Source organism: Lissotriton helveticus, chromosome 7 (genome assembly GCF_964261635.1).
Source record: "Lissotriton helveticus chromosome 7, aLisHel1.1, whole genome shotgun sequence".
NCBI classification, from domain to species: Eukaryota; Metazoa; Chordata; class Amphibia; order Caudata; family Salamandridae; genus Lissotriton; species Lissotriton helveticus.
Window position 1 is genome coordinate 1,093,126,517 of NC_136068.1, and position 21,266 is coordinate 1,093,147,782.

General features: G+C 48.7%; 1 protein-coding gene across 7 annotated transcripts in view; it reads right to left on the reverse strand.

The window, feature by feature from the left end:
* LOC144770022 (uncharacterized) overlaps positions 1 to 15,625 on the reverse strand; it is a 100,713-nt gene extending 85,088 nt beyond the window's left edge. Inside the window, exons 1-3 of one of the 7 annotated variants that reach the window (XM_078654215.1) lie at positions 15,487 to 15,619; positions 9,885 to 9,962; positions 9,646 to 9,775 (exon numbers count right to left, since the gene is read on the reverse strand). The gene's annotated coding sequence lies outside the window, so the exon portion shown is untranslated. Of the gene's footprint in view, positions 1 to 9,641; positions 9,776 to 9,884; positions 9,963 to 15,197; positions 15,287 to 15,486 lie in introns of those variants that run through there. The other 6 variants (XM_078654216.1, XM_078654219.1, XM_078654220.1 and 3 more) reach the window with 6 other exon arrangements.
* Positions 15,626 to 21,266: the final 5,641 nt, after the last annotated feature.

Genomic DNA, 21,266 nt, shown 5'->3' on the forward strand with positions numbered 1-21,266 from the left:
AGTGGTTTACGGGATGATAGCAGTATCCACTTAAAGATCTTTCTGAGGCTGCGCATTAGTCCTACGCTATCATGCACTACTTTGTTTACATGGGAGGACATGGATAGTTTGTCATCGGTGGTAACTCCCAAATTCCTGACTGAGTTTTTAGGGGCAGGGTGAGGACCAAGTGCAGGTGGCCACCATTCGTTTGTCCAATATTGATGCGCATTTCCAAATAGCATAATTTCGTTTTTTCCGGCGTTTAGCATCAGGTAGTTGTTAGTCATCCACTCTTTTATAGAAATCATGCACTGTTGGAATCTGAGTTTTGTGTTCGAGGGGTTGGGACCTAAGGTGATTAAGATCTGAGTGTCATCAGCATAAGACACAGTATCAAAGCCATAGTCTCTGATTACCTTGGATAGTGGGGATAGATATATATTAAAAAGGGTGGGACTTAGTATTGATCCCTGAGGGACACCTTTATCATTGTCTACACTAGCTGAGGAGAAAGGTCCACTTTTGACCCTTGATAACCTACCGGTTAGATAGCTCTGGATCCAAAGTAGGGCAGAGCCCTCGACACCAATCTCAGCTAGGTGCTCCAAAAGAATACTATGTGAGATGGTGTCGAAGGCTGCCGACAGATCGAGTAGGATCAGGATGGCTAATTGTTTTGCGTCCATGGACAAACGGATGTTGTCCACTACCTCGAGTAGGGCAGTCTCGGTACAATGAAAAGCTCTGAAGCCAGACTGGGATGTGTCCAGCAGCTTATTGACTTCCAGGTGTTTGATTAATTGTTTGTTTATTAGCGACTCCATAATTTTCCCAAAGAGGGGAAGGAGGGAAATAGGGCGGTAATTTGAGGGGTGTATTGGGTCGGCATTGTTCTTTTTTTAAATCGGTCTGATTATAGCCTCTTTCCATATCGAGGGGAAAGTGGATTGGGCTAGTGAGAGATTCAGAGTTGCAGTTAACTCAGTGATCATGGCCGGGGCGATTTTGGTCAGGATCTGGGCAGATGCTGGATCAGCTGGGGACCCTGATTTGGTTTTCCTCATTGTGGCACCTACTTCTTCCTCTGAAAATAAACGGAATTCTTGTAGGACATTATGTGGTAGTGATTGTTCTTTGTATAATAGGTTGAATGACCTTTTGTCGGAGGCGGATGGAGTCAATTTGGAAAATAATTTGTGTATATCATTTATTTTGTCCTTAAAGTAGGTGGAGAGGGTATTTACCCGCTCTTGGGACTCCGTGATTGGGGGATGACAGGATGGAGGGTTTGAGAATTCTTTTACTATAGAGTAAAGCTCTTTATGCGAGTTCCCAGCTTGATTAATTCTGGTTGCAAGGTAGATTTTCTTTGCTGATGCTATTTGGTTCATATAGACTTTGTGAAGAGCTTTATACTGTTGTTTATCCGATAAGTTTTTAGTTTTACGCCATTGTCGCTCAGCTGTTCTTGTGGCCTGTTTTAACTATTTTTAGATTTGGTGTAAACCAGGGGGATCGTTTGTTGGGACATTTGGTAGCCTGTTTCGGGGCTATGGAGTCTAGGGCTGTGGTGATTGCTAAGTCGAGGTCAGTAGCCGCCTTGTTAGGGTCAGTGAGTTCGGTCATTTGAGGAGAGGTGAAAAGACTGGTAAATGAATCCGGGGTAATTTTGTTCCAGGAGCGGCTCATTTTCACTTCCTTTCGATGGTCTGATGGTATAAGGTTCGCAGCGATATTAAACTTAATTATGGAATGGTCTGACCATATAACTGGATAAAGCTCAACTATCTGAATTCCCTGGAAGTTTGTACATACGATATCTAAGGTGTGTCCTGCGATATGTGTGGGACCGGTTTCTAATAGGGTCAGGCCTAATGAATTAATACTAGTAATCAGCTCGATGGTGTGAGGGTCGTGTCGCAGTTCGACATGATGCAGATCTCCCTTTGTAACAAATAGAGGGATTGTGGACTTGGTCCTGAAGAAAGCCAACTTATCTTTTCAGGCAACAAATTGGCTGGAACACGTAGACTCGTGGATGATCGAGATAACATATCTTGTATCATAGCTATCGATTTTTAAATTTTATTAGGGGACCCTTTTTATAAACTCAAAGTTCTTCCATCAGGTACCACTAGGTAATTGTAGTTTTCGATACCTCCAAAATGTAGTAAGTGCTTCATGGTAATCAAGGTTGAGACCACCGGACACATTAGGTGCCTGTTGGACAGGCCACATGAAGGGCTCGCTCCCTCCCCGCAGGACAGGGCCCGGGCCACCGTCAGCACCATTGCCCGGCCCAGCCGCCATCTTGGACACGGCACCACGCGGCCGCGCGGCCTCAGCCCGACCCCAACCCTGGGCCTGGCCAGGCCCCGACATCCCGGCACCACCCTCCACCCAGGAGGTGAACGGCCCACTTGGCAGGTCAATGGGAGTACGAAGTGTCGATGGCTCTCCCCCGCCAGGTGCCGAGCACCCCCAGCCTCCTCGGGCGCTGGCTCCACCCCCCTGCTGGGTGTCTGGACTCCCTCATCCCAGACCTCCCGACCTCCAAGAGCGAGGGTCCGGACATCAAAGGGCGCCAGACCTATAACTGAGGCCGCCCCAGGACAGGAAGGCAGTTGTATCCTGGAGTCGAGAGACACCGCGACGAACTCATCCTTGACGGACTGTTGGCGCTGCCACAGCCCTGCCTTGTGAACTATTGTCCTGCCTACTGGCGCTGCCGCGGCCCTCTGCAACCTTCATCCTCGTGGGACCTGCTGGCGCTGCCGCGGCCCTCTGCAACCTGCATTCTCGTGGGACCTGCTGGCGCTGCCGCGGCCCGTTGTAACCTTCATCCTCGTGGGACCTGCTGGCGCTGCCGCGGCCCGTTGCAACCTGCATTCACGTGGGACCTGCTGGCGCTGCCGCGGCCCGTTGTAACCTTCATCCTCGTTGGGACCTGCTGGCGCTGCCGCGGCCCGTGCCACCTACGACCTCTTCGGGACCTGCCGGCGCTGCCGCGGTCTGGCCCCTCCGAACACCGAGCTCGAGGATTGTGAGCTATCACCGTTACGCACCCGTACCCGTGGGTACCAAGACTGTCCCGCTACCCCCTTCCCTTACTAGAGACTAGAATTGAGAGGATCATCGTGTCCTGATCGCCCTGTATCGTACCACTCTACTACCCGAAGTGCCTATAAAAGGTGTTACCATAAGCTTTGTGTGGTGTCCATCTGTGGGGGGGGAAGTTACCTGTCTGTGCGATCACTGTGCTCGGCCGACCCTCCAGGTCCCCGTCTAACATTGGTGGCTAGCGGCGCGATCCGAACCAACGCGTACCGTACAGACAGTAACTCACCCTACGACTAAAACCACAATGACGACCAAAGAGAGCGGATCGGCGGAGAAGTTCCAGATGGAAAAGATGGAAGAATACAACCACCGAGAGCTCAAACAATTTTGCATGGACTTAGGCATTGCTACCACCGGGCTAAGCACAAAAGAAGACTTCAAGAACGCCCTAGAGGCCTGGACAGAGACAAATACCGCAACCCCCCGGGACCCCGCAGCCCCGGAAGTCAACACCACCCGGACGGAGGAACGGAGACCAGGCCCCTCCCATGAAGAGATCCAGGAGCGGGAAAAAAATTGATTACACGAGTTAGACTTGGCACGACTCAGATTAGACGGAGAATTGAAACTGGCGGAACAAAAAATAAACTTAGAACACTTACGGCTCAGAGAAGAGCGAGAGGAAAAACAGAGACAGAGAGACCTCGAAGAAAAAAGACTGGCATACGAGCACGAGTGCAAACTAGCGGAGATAGAAATACGCAAACTGAACAAAAACCTAGGGGTGCCCGAGCAACCGCACTCCCCGGGTCCTACCGAGCAGAAGGTCCACATCCCCAAGGATGTGGTCCGGGAATATCACCGGAACGACGACATACAGCAGTGGTTCAAAGCCTATGAGATTGCCATGACCGCCCACCGGGTCGCTCGAAGTGACTGGGGAGCCGGTCTATGGGGGAGATTCGTCAACGAGGGTCGTGATGCCCTGCTGCAGCTTCCGGACCATCAAATGACGTCCTACGACCATATGAAGGCCGCCCTCCTCAGTCGATATGGACTTACACCCGAAATGTACCGCCAGAGGTTCCGCAACTGCACCCGGATCCCAGGTACGACATGGTTGGAATACGTGAACTATTTCAGCCGAGCCTTCGAGGGGTGGATCAAGGGTAACAACGTAACCACTTACGAACAACTCTTCAATCTCATTGTATGGGAGCACCTCTCCAACAACTGCTTTGTCGAGCTCAGGCAGCACCTCCTCGACAGTAAATTGACTGAACCCCGGCAGCTCGCCACCGAGGCTGACCGGTGGGAGAGCACCCGAGTGGCCCGGAGTGGGCCGAATGAGCAGAACAGAACCAACCAAGGTCACCATCGTCCCCGAGGAGGAGGAGGAGGCCCGGGCCGGGGCAGAGACGCCGCCCCGGCCGCACCCACTAACGCCACCCCGGCCCCAGCAGGCCGGGGAAACCCCCCGATGCGCCCGGGGTTCCGAGCTAACGTGACGTGTCATCGATGCCAGCGAGTCGGCCACTATGCCAGTGACCCGACCTGCCCGAAGAACCAGGTCCCCGGGCCCCGCCAGATGGCGGCCGCCGCCCTGGGAGAAGAACAAATCTCCGAAGACACGGAGACCTATGAGTCGGAGCAGTTCGAGTGGGAACCCGCCGCCATGACCCTGGCATGCCTGGGAGGAAGAGACATGGTCCCGCGGACTCCCCTGCCCGCCAACACTCGGAAGTACAGCCAATGGGTGAGCATCAATGGGCGCAAAGCCGAGGCCCTGCGTGACACCGGGGCCAGTGTGACGGCCGTCCGCTGTCACCTGGTGACCCCAGAACAAATCCTACCAAACGTACTTTGCCCCGTCCGATCGGCAGACAACTCGGAGAGCCTGTGTCGGATGGCCTGCGTCCCCTTCGAATGGGGAGGAGTGTCCGGCATGCTGAAAGTAACTGTCCGTGACGATGCCCCCGTAGACTGCCTCCTGGGGAACGATCTCGAGAGCTCCCCGTGGGCCGCCGTGGAAAGAAGAGAGCACCTGGGGATGTTGGGTCTCCCGGACTGGGCATGCGTAACCACCCGGTCCATGGCCACCCGCACCATCCCTAGACCAGAAGAACCAGAATGGGCAGCACCTCCGCCCTCGATCACCCCAGAAGAAGACTTCCTCCAGACCGACCACCCGGACCCCACCCCAGAGGGGTCCACACAGCCCCCCGAGCTTCCCGACCTGGCTCAGTGGCGTCAAGAAGGGGGGCCCACCCAGGAACAATTCCGGCAGGAGCAAAAGACCTGCCCCTCCCTCGAGGGATTGCGACAGCAAGCGCTCGCCCAGAGCCAAGGAGACACCACCGGGGCCCACTGGGTTTATTGGGACAATGATCTCTTGTACAGCGAACAGAAAATCGCAGAACTGGGGGCCGGGCGAGTGCTGGTGGTGCCCCTCCACTTCAGAGACTTCCTGTTGAACCTAGCCCACGATGTCCCCCTGGCCGGGCACCTGGGCCAAGACAAGACCTACCACCGCCTGGTGACTCACTTTTTTTGGCCCAAAATGAGGAACGACGTATCCAACCATTGCCGGTCCTGCCCGACCTGCCAGGCCAGTGGGAAGAGCGGCCGCAAACTCAAGGCACCCCTACAACCATTCCCCGTGGTGACCACCCCGTTCGAAAGGGTGGGAATAGACATTGTGGGGCCCCTGGACCCCCGAACAGCACAGGGACATCGCTTCATCCTGGTCCTGGTGGATCACGCTACCCGCTATCCTGAGGCGGTCCCCCTTCGTACGATAACAGCCCCAGTAGTGGGTCGAGCCTTGATGGGGATCTTCTCTCGAGTGGGCTTCCCCCGAGAAGTCGTCAGCGACAGGGGTACGAACTTTATCTCAAAATACATGAAGTCCCTCTGGCAACAGTGTGGGGTCACCTACCGATTCACGACCCCCTATCACCCTCAAGGGAACGGACTGGTTGAGCGGTTCAACCGCACGCTCAAAGGGATGATTGGGGGGTTGGAAGAGCCCCTCCGTCGCCAGTGGGATGTGCTACTACCGTGCCTTCTCTTTGCCTACCGAGAAGTCCCCCAGAAGTCCCTCGGCTTCAGCCCTTTCGAACTCTTGTATGGACACCCGGTGCGAGGCCCGCTCAGCCTAGTCAAAGAAGGCTGGGAAATGCCCCCTCTAAAGAACCCTCCAGATGTTTTCAAGTACCTCCTAACCCTCCGCAACCAGACCAGAAGGTTCAGAGAGGTGGCAAAAGCAAACCTGGAGGCCAGTCAGGAGGACATGAAAAGGTGGTACGATAGAAATGCATCCTCCATCGAATTTGAACCCGGTCAACAAGTGTGGGTAATGTCTCCCACCGAACCATGCGCCCTGCAAGACAAATGGACGGGGCCCTTCAAAGTAATCGAGCGCAAGAGCCCTGTCACCTATCTCATCGATATGGAATCTTCCCGAAACCCTCTCCGGGTCCTCCACGCTAATAGACTGAAACCCCACTTTGTACGCTCCAAACTCAGTCTCCTGATGGCAACCGACAATGGAACCGAGGAGGACTCCGAACCCCTTCCGGACCTCCTACGGTCACGGGAGAAGGACGGCTCCGTGGACGGGGTCCGACTCTCGGAGGCCCTCACCCTGGAACAGCGCCAAGACTGCCGAATCCTCCTGCTCCAGTTCTCCACCCTGTTCTCCCTCACCCCAGGGGTCACCCCCTGGTGCTTACACGACGTGGACACTGGAGACAGTCCCCCTATCCGCCATCGGGCCTACCGCGTACCAGATCGGGTACGGGCCTGCATCCAAGAGGAGGTGGCCAAGATGCTCACACTCGGGATCATCGAGCCCTCAGACAGCCCCTGGGCCAGCCCGGTAGTACTGGTCCCCAAAGCGGACGCCCCCGGCGCCACGCCAGAGCTCCGGTTCTGCGTCGACTACCGGGGCTTGAATGCGGTCACCAGAACAGACGCACACCCCATCCCCCGAGCCGATGAACTAATCGACCGCATGGGAGCTGCCCGCTACCTCAGCATCTTCGACCTGACAGCGGGCTACTGGCAGATCGGTCTCACACCCCGGGCCCAAGAACGATCTGCATTCTCTACCCCGGATGGCCACTATCACTTCAAGGTCATGCCATTCGGCATGAAGAATGCCCCAGCAACCTTTCAGCGGCTAGTTAACCAGGTCCTGGCAGGACTCGAAGGATTCAGCGCCGCCTACCTGGACGATATCGCTGTGTACAGCCACCACTGGTCCGACCACCTCCACCACCTCCGAGAGGTGCTACAGGCCCTCCAACGAGCTGGCCTCACGATCAAGGCCAGCAAATGCCAAATTGGACAGGGGTCCGTGACCTATCTCGGGCACCAGGTGGGAAGCGGTCTGGTGGCCCCTCTGCAACTCAAGATCGCGGCCATCCAGTCGTGGCAGTCCCCCATCACCCAGACCGAGGTCCGCGCCTTCTTGGGACTCACGGGCTACTACCGACGGTTCGTGAGGGACTATGGCAGCATCGTAGGGCCCCTCACGGAACTCACCTCCAAAAACCAACCAAAGACGGTCAACTGGACCCCAGACTGTCAAGCGGCCTTCGAGAAGCTGAAGGCCGCCATGTGCTCCGCCCCGGTGCTCCAGGCCCCCGACTACAGTCGGGAATTTATCGTCCAAACAGATGCCTCCGACCATGGCGTTGGGGCAGTCCTTTCCCAGCTGAACCCCGAAGGACTTGACCAGCCAGTGGCTTTCATCAGCAGACGGCTCCTGGCCCGAGAACGACGCTGGAGCACCATCGAGAGGGAGGCCTTCGCCGTGGTGTGGGCCCTCAAAAAGCTCCGGCCTTATCTCTTCGGCACCCACTTCCGGGTCCAGACCGATCATCGACCCCTGCAATGGCTCATGCAGATGCGGGGGGAAAACCCGAAACTACTACGTTGGTCCATCTCCCTGCAGGGGATGGACTTCACTGTGGAACATCGACCCGGCCAAGACCACGCCAACGCGGATGGCCTGTCCCGCTTTTTCCGCCTCGACGAGGAAAGTCCCCAAGAAGATGGGTGACTCTCCCCGCCTTCAGCTGGGGGGGACGCATGTTGGACAGGCCACATGAAGGGCTCGCTCCCTCCCCGCAGGACAGGGCCCGGGCCACCGTCAGCACCATTGCCCGGCCCAGCCGCCATCTTGGACACGGCACCACGCGGCCGCGCGGCCTCAGCCCGACCCCAACCCTGGGCCTGGCCAGGCCCCGACATCCCGGCACCACCCTCCACCCAGGAGGTGAACGGCCCACTTGGCAGGTCAATGGGAGTACGAAGTGTCGATGGCTCTCCCCCGCCAGGTGCCGAGCACCCCCAGCCTCCTCGGGCGCTGGCTCCACCCCCCTGCTGGGTGTCTGGACTCCCTCATCCCAGACCTCCCGACCTCCAAGAGCGAGGGTCCGGACATCAAAGGGCGCCAGACCTATAACTGAGGCCGCCCCAGGACAGGAAGGCAGTTGTATCCTGGAGTCGAGAGACACCGCGACGAACTCATCCTTGACGGACTGTTGGCGCTGCCACAGCCCTGCCTTGTGAACTATTGTCCTGCCTGCTGGCGCTGCCGCGGCCCTCTGCAACCTTCATCCTCGTGGGACCTGCTGGCGCTGCCGCGGCCCTCTGCAACCTGCATTCTCGTGGGACCTGCTGGCGCTGCCGCGGCCCGTTGTAACCTTCATCCTCGTGGGACCTGCTGGCGCTGCCGCGGCCCGTTGCAACCTGCATTCACGTGGGACCTGCTGGCGCTGCCGCGGCCCGTTGTAACCTTCATCCTCGTTGGGACCTGCTGGCGCTGCCGCGGCCCGTGCCACCTACGACCTCTTCGGGACCTGCCGGCGCTGCCGCGGTCTGGCCCCTCCGAACACCGAGCTCGAGGATTGTGAGCTATCACCGTTACGCACCCGTACCCGTGGGTACCAAGACTGTCCCGCTACCCCCTTCCCTTACTAGAGACTAGAATTGAGAGGATCATCGTGTCCTGATCGCCCTGTATCGTACCACTCTACTACCCGAAGTGCCTATAAAAGGTGTTACCATAAGCTTTGTGTGGTGTCCATCTGTGGGGGGGGAAGTTACCTGTCTGTGCGATCACTGTGCTCGGCCGACCCTCCAGGTCCCCGTCTAACAGTGCCTTAGGGAGGACTCTATATTAAGCAAACACTAACAATAATAGAGGGTGAGAGTCCCTTTAAAATCAAGAAGAATGCCCCTCTAGTATAGACAAGAGACAAGATTACAGTTGGAGTGTGTTCCCCTCTGTTGATATAGCATATGTAAATTTTGGGAAGTAAAGTTAATACATTGCATCTCTTCTCATTTCCTCCATTTTTATTTCAGACAAGACCAACCCTAACACAGATAGCACTCTCTTGATAACCCATTATAGCATTCTTCCACCATAACCCTCAAGAACAGACTTGAGCTGCCCACTGTCTGCCTGACACTACCACCCTCAGCCTCCTAAATCAACAGTAAGCTGCAGACTTGACCAGATGGAGGATGGGTATAGAGTAAATTAAAATATAGAATTACTGGTAACTCCAAAGGGTAGTACTCACTTACAGAATGATGTATTTCTGCCCCGCTTTGATTGAGAACAGGGGTTTGTGCAGCAGCAGCAGAAAAGAAACAGAATGCTTGGTGCAGTTCCTGAACTGATGGCTACTTTCTGTTCTTCAGGCTTTGACTTATGCTGCAAGTGATAATAACTTGTTATAAAGATGTAAACAGCAGGTTGTATTACTCAGTTTAATGGTATTCACTTTACCAACTCAGAACGATGTATGCTAAGTCAGCCTTACCTGGATTCAAACTTGGTACCTGTGGAGCTCTGAATTTTGCAGCATAGAGAGTTGAACTCGCTGAGACACACTCCTGCTCTACACATGGCAGAAAGATAGAAGAGAACAACATCCTCACTCTAATGTCTCTGCGTAAATGGTAAGTCAGCATAGAAAGACAACCCCTTAAGCCAAGCCTACTAGGGACTACCCAACTGCTACATGTCATCAAGTGTCAATAACACTAAGCGCACTGAAACTTGTTGGCCAATACTTGCAATGTGAATTATAAACAACATATCCTAGAATGATCTGTGATATTAGCCGTAAAAACAAACTTGCAGAAAGACACCCTCAAACCACAATATGCCTTGCTGACTCCTATGGACTATAAACCATTGCCTGGCTTAGTGGGAATGCAAGAGAGACTTATGCCGTCTTCAAGCCAGCCTGGCCACTTCTGGCACAGTGATGGAGCATGGTTTTGTACGTAAAGAAACTTGCTTGAACTCAGCCCTCTCGAAATAACATGCAACTTATTAACCAACATGTTTTGTGATTGCTAAAACCGCACTACACAACATTTCTAGTATCTAGGGGAAGCTTTTCTATGTGCTTTTACTAACAGTAACCCTAGTGTATTAAAATGGCCACCGAAAAAACGCAGGAAACCTTTGCGCATGCGTCTACTGCATCTACGTAGTATGACGTACTCTGCTTTTGGTGGGAATTTCTTGCTGCTGCACAGTAGTGTCGAAAACGGCCGCTACGAACTTCACATACTATTGCATATGCTTTGCTTGAACTAAACCTTGTGTGTTCTGCTTAACCATTAATGCAATAGTTAAATTAAAGTAATGGGGCTAGAGTAGAAATAAGTGATATACAGTGCATTCATTTATTTTTGTATTCTAATGTGTCTTACTTTAACTTTGCTGATAGCTCGTATTTGGGCCTGAAGGGAATCGCAAACTCCATTTTGAAACACTAGGACATGCGCAGATGACATCAAAATATTCGAAGCGTTGACATTGAACAGATGCCAGATCCCATCTTTCTGCGACGTTTGTGGGGAAACTTACCTAGTGACCCGAAGCAAGAGGAGAGAAAGCGCAGAACTTTATACATTGTATATTAAATTAAATATTATTGCTGGGAGGAATAAAAATGCATGGGAAAGTAAATTATGGGCGGAAACCTGAATCAATTGGTATCAATGCAAATTACTTCATACTGGTATGGTGTGATGACCTCTCCTCGTCTTTCTGACCAATCAAATGAAGGGAACACATAGAATTTGCAACTTAGGGGGGTGGTACACACTCTGAAATTGTATAATTAAGGTAGGCTTAGTCAGTTAGATTGTCCGACTTGTCACAGACCTGTCACTGACCCAACGTATGCTGGAGAATCGTGGCTGTCGCAGACCTCAGAGGGCTGGTCGAGCACTCTGAAAGAAGAATCGGGAAATTACTGAGGGAGGAGACTGTCACCCAGAAGGGATTTCGAGAGTAGCTGCAGAGAGGGGTGTGACGCTAGCATTGCATTAAGCGGAGGTTACCTGTCCTGTCTTGCACCTGTCCTGTTGGCACCTGATTAGTCGGGAGCCTTTTCTTGTCCCAGCCCGTGGCCAGGGTTGGTCCTCGTACCATTCTAGGTCAATATAATCTGTGTGGTATGTCCTTGTACCGTTTTCCCTTTCCACCCTTCCCAGGTACCAATGTTTAAAACTATTTGCTTGAAGTCTCATAAGACTTTTCTTTTGCTTTAATAATTATTTTCCTACATGAAAAATCCCAGATTGCATTGCTTTTGTTCTTGACTCATAAAATATTGCATAGATAAAGTGTTTAAAATGTTCCCGAGTCTGTGGTTATTTTATGACGGTAAATGTTATTCTCTACCTATTATTCTAACTCCCTTGATCCTTAGATTTAGGACTTAGAGCACAAGTGACAAGGATTTGGTAAATCATGGTGTACAGGTATAAGTCCTAAGGTGAATAAAACTCTGATAGGCAGGAAGTTAAGTTGGATTACCGGTTTAAAGTGTGAATGTTTATGGGCCCAGGTGAGTATGGGCCCAGGTGAGTATGATAAACTGAACCGGTAACCACGCGCCATCAACAGCATCACTGCAACTGCACTTCCCCCCCCCCAAAAAAAAAAACGTAAACAAAAAGCACCAAATGTCACTAGGGAAATCAACATGAAAGTTTTTATTCATGCATCAGTTTGTGCAGCACACAAAGATATCTAGCTAATAGACTGTTTATCTCTGGTCAATCGGGTGCATTCCGGCGGGCAGACTATGTCCAGCTTGAAGCGCCAGGTTTCAAGCAAGCAAGAACTCTCAAACAACATGTCTAAAATAGCATTCTCCTCTTGATTGAGACGATCGCCTCTTTCCGGAACCGTCAAGAGAGAGCTCAAAATCTTACTTTCCCCGACAACATTTTCCAATGGCAATATCATCACTGTGGCTGCAAAAACTGAATGCAGCTAAACTGTATACCGCTATGTTTTAGAGTTTTTGTGTTGACAGTTTTGTTTTTTCTGGTTTCATGACCGTTGGTCTTCAAGGTGGACCCATGCAATACCACTCTGTATAGGTAGGAGGTGATGTGGCCGTGGTCTAGTGGCTAGAGTTGCACTTTATAACCTGGGAACCCAGGTTTTAATCTTGGCTTGGGTTCAATATCCTGTGATTCTGAGCAAGACACTTGCACAGAAGGGTTATTAGGATGACGGGCGGACTTTGTTCGCCGTTCATCCTAGCAGTGAAAGGGACCGCCCGCCATAAGGGCGGGGGTCCCGTGGCCAGCATTAGGATGCGTCCGCCACAGTGGCGGGCGCATCCAGCATTCCTACCACTGTGGCGGACGGTGCACTCAGCACCGCCCGCCACAATGGCAGGAAGGCATGCTGTGCACTTCCATACACAGCATGGCAGGCACCGCGCGGTGCCTGTCATTCTATGCATGGAACTGCTTGGGGGTACCATAGGTACTCCCCCCCCATGTGCACCCCCCCCCCCGGAGTCCATGGGGGCCCGCATCGGGCCCCCCTAGCAGACTCCGCATGCCTTTCCATAGCAGCATTGCCGCCACGGAAAGGCATCTGAGGAAGCCCATACTAATATGGCTGGCGGTGTCTGATAGACACGCCACCATATAAACCCTTTTTATATGGTGACCGGGGCGGAAATGCGGCAGACGGTCTTTCCGTCCACCGCGGACCCCCCAGCCATGTTAATATGGCAGGGGGGGGGGTCTATGCAGCAAGGATGGCGGGCGGATTGCCCCCACCAGACCGGCGGTGGCTACCGCCAGCTTGGCGAGGGCAATCCGCCCGCCATCCTAATTGGGCCCTTAATCTGCCTGTGCCGTGAAATATATTTGTGTAATGCCCACTTGATGTACATATCCTACTCAACTCCCCCAGATCCCTATGCAACATATCCAACTTGATCTACACGATCGGCTTGCTTCTCACCCCATGTAATATTCAGAGCTTCGCTGCTTCCTAGTTAGATTTCCTCTCTATAAATACTAATACATACCGTACAGGTGGAACGTGAGGCAGTACAAGAATGACTATCTCCAATGCACTATGCATGAAGAATCTGTATCGTGGCCGTAATAGAAAGACTACCTTCAAACCATTTTGAGGGAAGAATCTGTACTTTGAAAATGTCCTGTCGTTCTAGGTATGCATGTTTTCCTTCTCTCACTTACCTGTAAAGCACTCCGCTGCCTCGGTGCGTTAAGCAAAACTACTAAAAAATAAACGCACCCTCCCTATTTTTAGGTCTCGCGACCTATCGATGCGCGCATGCGCATCGAGCGGAGCGAGAATTCAAGCGGCGAAAACATCATGAAACCACCAGCTTTTTGCTGGCGTTTTCATGGCGTTTTCATGCAGTTCATGTGAACCACGTGTTCAAACATGAACGCGCATCAGCCTCCCTCCATTTGCCGCAGAGCACATCAAAGGGCTTCGCCCAGCGTGCGCTCTGCGGCTTCTCGGCTTCTCCTCCCCTAATTAGTCATTTTCGCCGCTCCCCTGCCCGCCGTGTCGCATTTCTCCTCCCCTTCTCTGCCTTCTGCCTTCCTTTCCCGGCGCACGCATTTTTTTTTTTTACTCCCCCCTCCCCTTCTCTGCCTTCTGCCTTCCTTTCCCGGCGCACGCATTTTTATTTTTTTTTTTACAAGCCAAGCCGGCGGTAAACTGAGGTTTTTTTTGCCGAGTTTTATATAGCGCGAACTAGACCCGAACGGAATCAGGTATCAGAGCGCTTTACATATTTTCCTTCTTTGCTTTCCTTTCTTTAGAGTCCCCTCCTTGCAGCTCTGGAGCAGTTTAGGGTTAAACATCATGCAAGCAAGCAGTGTGACGTAGCATCATGTTCCCTCTTTCCCTCACTCCAATTCCCTAAAGTATTCCCCCCCATGCCCTGTCATTCCCTCTTCAATTGTGTTGCAGCGCTTTAAACGTCTTAAACGCAATAAGCACTATACAAGCCAATACATTACATAAAGTGACATCCTCCCCTCGCCACTTCTGTGTACCTTTCCCCTTCAGATGCAGCGCTTTGACCCTATCTGCATGTGGCATAAGCACTATCTATGCAAACTGCTGACATATTACATCGGGTTTTCCTGTTCCCTCTCTCTAATTCCTTTTCTCCTTCCACTTGTTTCTCCTCACCTTTACTGCTTCCTTAAAGTACTAAGTTGCACTATAAATGTAGGGCAACTTTACTGTCGTATAATAAGCAGCCAACGTGACATAACTTCCAGGTTCCTTTCTTCTCTCTCTCCGGCTCCCTCCTGTGTCCACTCCTTCCCTTGCTTGCCCCCGCTCTGCGCATGCGCCAGCTGTTTGCAAGCGTTTATTAACAAAAGGAAAACATAGTCTGGGAATCACAGAGGCGGGTAACAGGGGGTCCTCAAGCATTGGCATTGACAATAGGTCTCGCTTGTGGGACCTTATAAGTATTTAGTTTTGCAGCACAATATCCGATTATGCAACAAGGATATTGTGCTGCAAAACTAAATACTTATAAGGTCCCACAAATGCGAGACCTATTGGCAATGCCAATGCTTGTTTTACATTTGTTTTCGAACACAAAACACCTCAGCTGTGTATCAAACTGAAAAATGGTGCTACCCAAATGACCAGGGAGTTCACTGCTTCCTACGTTCTGCGTCCCTCCATTCCCAATGAACAGAACCGAAAGCACAGTTCGCAAACAAACCTCGCCCTCTTTTTTCGGTATGAAGAGCAGAAAAGGTGCCATGAGCCTACAGACACAAAGCCGACGTTAACCAACCTTTGAACAGCACTTTTTGCCATTGTTGGATAAAGTCCATAGACTCAGCTGCATCTTTCGCCGTAAACAGCACAACACGCACTTCCATCAGGCAGCAAAAAGCGCGCAGACACACACAAGCGCGCGCACATACACCTCAACACTCCGTCATCCCTCACAGTGACACGCACCTAGCAACTCGCTTTTCCCTTAATACATAAAAATCGCATAAGCACACAGCTCTTTTCTTCTCCGGGTTACGGTGATGGTTATACACGAGAGGAAAATGCCTGGATAATGGACTGCTTACCCCAAAGCAATGCGTCATTCCAATCTAGCACTTTGGAAAATAGATTTTCATTCTAATACATGCTGAGGAAACTGTCAGCTGCTTTCTCCGACCGCCTCTCACTGCCCTCTCTCTGCTTCCTGTTCCGGGTCATAAGGGGGAGGTGAGAGCATGGAGGATTGGAAAATTGCACTTCCGTTTCAAGCCGAAACAAAGACTGAAAAGAATTACGAAAACAGGAAGCGCGGCTGCAGAGAGCAGAGCTCAAAGATCAGCGCTTCGTTATGTTATCAAATTGCATAATGAAAACGCCAGTGCATCTTTGGCAATGGGAAGCGTGGTGCATTATTTTGTGATGGCTCATTTTAGGCGTGCAATTGCAGTTTTAAAGTAGGCATTCTAGTTCCCTTCTGTTTTTAGTATCAAATAACGAAGATTTGAGAACAGCGGACGGTGTAAGGCTACTTTTTAGTAAGGTGTTATTTTTTGCACATTTTTTAGAGGTGTCTATACTTCCGCCCATGTTACTTTATATGCCAATGATGCAAACGATTATATGACGTCAGTTACTGTTGTGTCTGTATTTATTTGTGCGTTTTTATATAGCGCGTACCTTTCCCGAAGGTGTAGGATCGCTTTACAGTAGAGCCAGTTACATTACTTAAGGATTTAAGAGTACATGGATTGCGTATAAAATACGAAACAGATACTTGAGTCTAAACTCTGAAGGGAAACGTTACAATGGTGTTTACGAAAAATGTTCAATTATGACTAGGGCTCCCGGTTTTATGGTATTTATTTATTTACAATTTCCGTCTGTATTTATCCATACTTATTTTTGGGCCATCTTATCCATATTTATTCTGTGTTGTGTGAATACATTAAGTTGTAATATGGTACATTCCCACATGTATTACAATAATTAATATGCACTCATACTTTGACGACTGTCATGCTTTAGTAAATTAAGCAGCCAAATATAACATAACAATACACCCAGAGGTAAGTAATGGCATTAAAATACAAAAGGATGTTGACATATGTTATTTAATGAAACCTCATCCTGTTTTTAACTCCCCATGACATCTATCTCCTCAGCTGTTCACCTGGAATTAACAAACTACAGTATGGAAAGCAGTCAAAAGAAGCCCAATTTTCTGTATTTTTCCATTTTTAAAAATAAATACAGACATGAATTACATTGATTTCTGTCTGTATTTATCTGTAAAAATCAGTAAAAACAGAAAACTGGGAGCCCTAATTATAACTAAAGAGACTGAAGTTAGCTTCCTATTCAGCCAGCATCTTATTCGCTGGCTGAATTTAGCTTCTAATTCAGCCAGCATCATATTGGAGGTGGAAGTTAGCACGTTTTTCGGGCAGCATCTTATCTGCCCAGCTTTGTATGTGCAGGCAACATTTTATATAGAAAACAACCTTAAATAAGGTAACTCAATTTTATCTGACTTTTCAATGCCATACTATAAATATGTTGCTTTTCAATCACAACACATAGCACTAATATGCTTATCAGGATTTAGTCTGACACAAGCCAGCTTTCCACCAAATAAGGGGCCAACGTTGCCACACACAAAATTCATAATCATCTTTAAAAAATGGAGCACCCCTTTGCAATACCTGTAAGTAAATTGTCTGAACCAAGCAAAATTTGTCACAGCATCAATTGGTTGCCCTCACCTCAATGCATTCCTATGAAATTATATCCGAATAGATAATTGTAGTTCTCTTAAAGGAAAAAATAAATGTTTTAAACAACCGCATCTCCCTACAAGATCCATAGAGATTTAGCCTGTAAAACAATGTTTCCACCGATGCCCACTCTGCAACCTCAAACCATTGCATTCCTATGGAGTTATAGACACATAACCATACTTTCTTCCATAGAGATCAACTTGGTTCACCAATTTACATACTGATTCTAATAAAGGGAGCATCCTTGTACACTATGTATATGTATAATGTCTAAGTCGAGCAAAATTTGTCTCAAAAGGTGGCACTAAACGAAGTACTTATTCCTAGGCAATTGTCTGAATAGGTAATTGTAGTTTCCTTACAGGAAAATCACATTGGGCCACAAATATGTGCTTTGTTTTTCAAACACACCACACCCCCCTACATGGTCCATAAGGATTTAGCCTAAGCCAAACAACATTTCCATCAAAACATAGGCCCACTGTGCCACTCAACAGCTAGTACATTCCTATTTAGCGATAGGCGAATAAGAAACCATCCTTTATCCCATGGAGATCAGCTTGCTTCTCCAATTTTCATATTGATCCTAATAAAGGGAGCTCCCCTCTACACTATCTGCATGTAAATTTCCTTAGCCAAACAACAGTTGTCATAACAGGTGGCACCAAACTGGTTGCCTTCACCTCAATACATACCAATGTAGTTATGTATGAATAGGTAATTGCACTTCTCTAATAGGAAAATAACATTGGCTCACAATTATTTCTTTTTTCAAACCCACCACATCACCCTACAACGTCCACAAGTATATAGCCTGAGCCAAGCAACATTTCTACCAAATATGTGCCCACTTTGCCACCCACCAGCCAATACATTCCTCTGCAGATATAAGCAGATAAGAAACCATCCTTTCTCCCATGAAGATCAACTTGGCTCACCAATTTTCATATCGATCCTAATTAAGAGAGCACCCCTCTATACCATCTGTATGTAAATTGCCTGAGCCAAGCAGAATTTGTGACGGCAGGTGGCACCAAACTGGTTGCCCTCACTTCAATCCATTCCGATGGAGTTACATCTGAATAGGTCATTGTACTTCTCGCATACGAAAAATACATTGGCTCACACATTTTATATATTGTTTTTCAAACACACCACATTCCCCTACAAGATCCATAAGGATTTAACCTGAATCAAACAACATTTCCATCTGTGCCTACTGTGACACCCTCAAACCAATGCATTCCTACAGAGTTATAGATGAATAAGTAACTACTCTCTCTTCCATCAAGATCATCTTGGCTCACCAATTTTCATATTGGTTCCAATAAAGGGAGAATCCCTCTATAGTACTTTTATGTGAATTGTCTGAGTCGAGCAGGTGACACCAACCAGGGTGCTCTCACCTCAATGTATTACGAGGCAATTATGTTTGAATAGCTAATTGTGGTTGCCTTATAGTAATATCACATTGGCTCACAAATATGTACTTTGTTTTTCAAACACACTCCATCCCCCTACAAGGCCCACAAGTATTTAGCCCGAGCCAAGCAACGTTTCCACTAAAACATGTGCCCACTGTGCCACCCGCCAGCCGATACATTCCTATGGAGCTGAATCTTAATACGAAACTGTCCTTTCTCACATGTATCACCAATTGTTTATTGATCCTAATAAAGAGAGCACCCCTCTACACTACCTGTATTTGAATTGCCTGAGCCAAGCAAAATTTGTCAAAACATGTGACACCAAACTGGTTGCCCTCACCCCAATACATTCCTATGGAGTTATATCTCAAGAAATAATTGTGGCACTTTAATATGAAAAACACTTTGGTTCAAATATATGTATTTTGTTTTTTAAACACACCACTTCTCCCTACAAGATCCATAAGGATTTAGCCAGAGAAAAGCCATGTTTCTACCCGTGCCTACTGTCCGGCCCTCAAACCAATGTATTCTAATGGAGTTATAGATAAATAGGTGACCATATTTTCTCCCATCGAGATCACCTCGGCTCACCAATTTTCATACTGATTCTAATAAAGCGAGCATCCCTCTATAGTACTTGTCTGTCAATTGTCTGAGTTGAGCAAAATTTGTAACAAAAGGTGGCACTAAACTGAGTACCATTACCTCAATGTATTCCTAGGCAATTATGTCTGAATAGGTAATTGAGGTTCTCTTAGAGCAAAAGCACATTGGCTTACAATGATGTACTTCTATTTTCAAATACACCACATCACCTTAAAAGATCTTTATGAATTTGGCTGAGCCAACCAAATCATCCACCAAAACATGGGCATGCTGTGCCACTCAACAGCCAATTCATTCCCATGGAGCTGTAGTCGAATAAGAAATCATCCTTTCTTCCATGAAGATCAGCTTGGCTCACCAATTTTGAAATTGATCCTAGGAAAGAGAGCACCCCTCTACCCTACCTATACGTAAATTGCCTGAGCTGAGAAACATTTGTCACAAGAGATTGCACCAAACTGGTTTCCTCACCTCAATGCAATGCTATGCAATAATGTCTGAACAATTAATTCTGAATCTCTTATTGAAAAAACACATTGGCTACAAATATGTATGACGTTTTTTCAAGCACACCACCCACCCCTACAAGCATCATAAGGATACATTCTGAGCCAAGCAATGTTTCCACCTATGTCTACTGTGCCACCCTCAAGCCATTGCATTCCTATGGACTTATTGACAAATAAGGAACAATTCTTTCCTCCATCACGATCAACTTGGCTCACCAATTTCATCTTGATCTTAACTTAGGGAGCACCACTCTACACTACATATATGTGAATTGCCTGAGCTAAGCAAAAGTTGCAACAACATGTGGCACCAAATATGTAATTATGGTTCATATAGGAAAAACACATTGGCTCCCAAATATATATTTTGTTTTTAAAACACACCACATCCCCCTACAAGGTCCGTAAGAATTTAGCCTGAACCAAGCAACTTTTCCACCAAAACATGGCCCACTGTGCCACCCAGTAGCCAATGCAATCATATGGAGCTATAGGCGAATAAGTACCCATCCAGTCTCCCATGATGATCAATTGGACATACCAATTTTCATATGTATCCTAATAAAGGGAGCTCCCCTCTACACTACCTGTATGTAAATTTCCAGAGCCAAGCAAAATTTGTTGCAACAGGTGGCACTAAACTGGTTACCCTCACCTGAATGCATTCCTATGAAGTTATGTCTGAATAGGTGAATGCAGATCTCCTATAGGAAAATCCAATTGGCTCAGAAATATGTATTTTGTTTTTCAATCACACCACATCGCCCTACAAGGTCCATAAGGATTTAGCTTGAGCCAAGCAACGTTTCCACCTGTGGTCACTGTGCCACGCTCAATTATAAACTAATGAGTAGCCATGCTTTCTCCCATCAAGATCAACTTGGCTCACTAATTCTCATATTAATTCCAATAAAGGGGGAATCCCTCTATAGTACTTGTATATAAAATTGTCTGAGCCAAGCAAACTATGTCACAACAAGTGACACCAAACAGGATGCCCTCACCTCAATGTATTACAAGGCAATAATGTTTGAATAGGTAATTGTGGTTGTCTTATAGTAATATCACATTGGCTCACAAATATGTATTTTGTTTTACAAACACACCACATCCCCCTACAAGGTCCACAAAGATTTAGCCTGAGCCAAGCAATGTTTCCACCAAATCATGGGCCCACTGTGCCACCCACCAGCCAATACATTCCTATGGAGCTATAGATCAATAAGTAACTATCCTTTCTCCCATGAAGATCAACTTCACTCACGCATATTTTTATCGATTTTAATAAAAGGAGCATTGCAAATGGTTCACCACCACTTTAATGCATTTCTAAACAGTTATGGCCAAAAGACTGAAAATGGGTTGCACTGTGGCATTTAATGTCCTGTCGTTTGTCTATAAGGTACCTGCAATACTGGAATTATGGTAAGTCTTCATCCAGCAGTAGTGCTCCATGCTTAAAATGTACATATGCCGGCCGGCAGGCCAAGTTCTTATTGAAAAGGCTTGGAGACGTTCTATGCTAGAAGATGATGATTGGAAA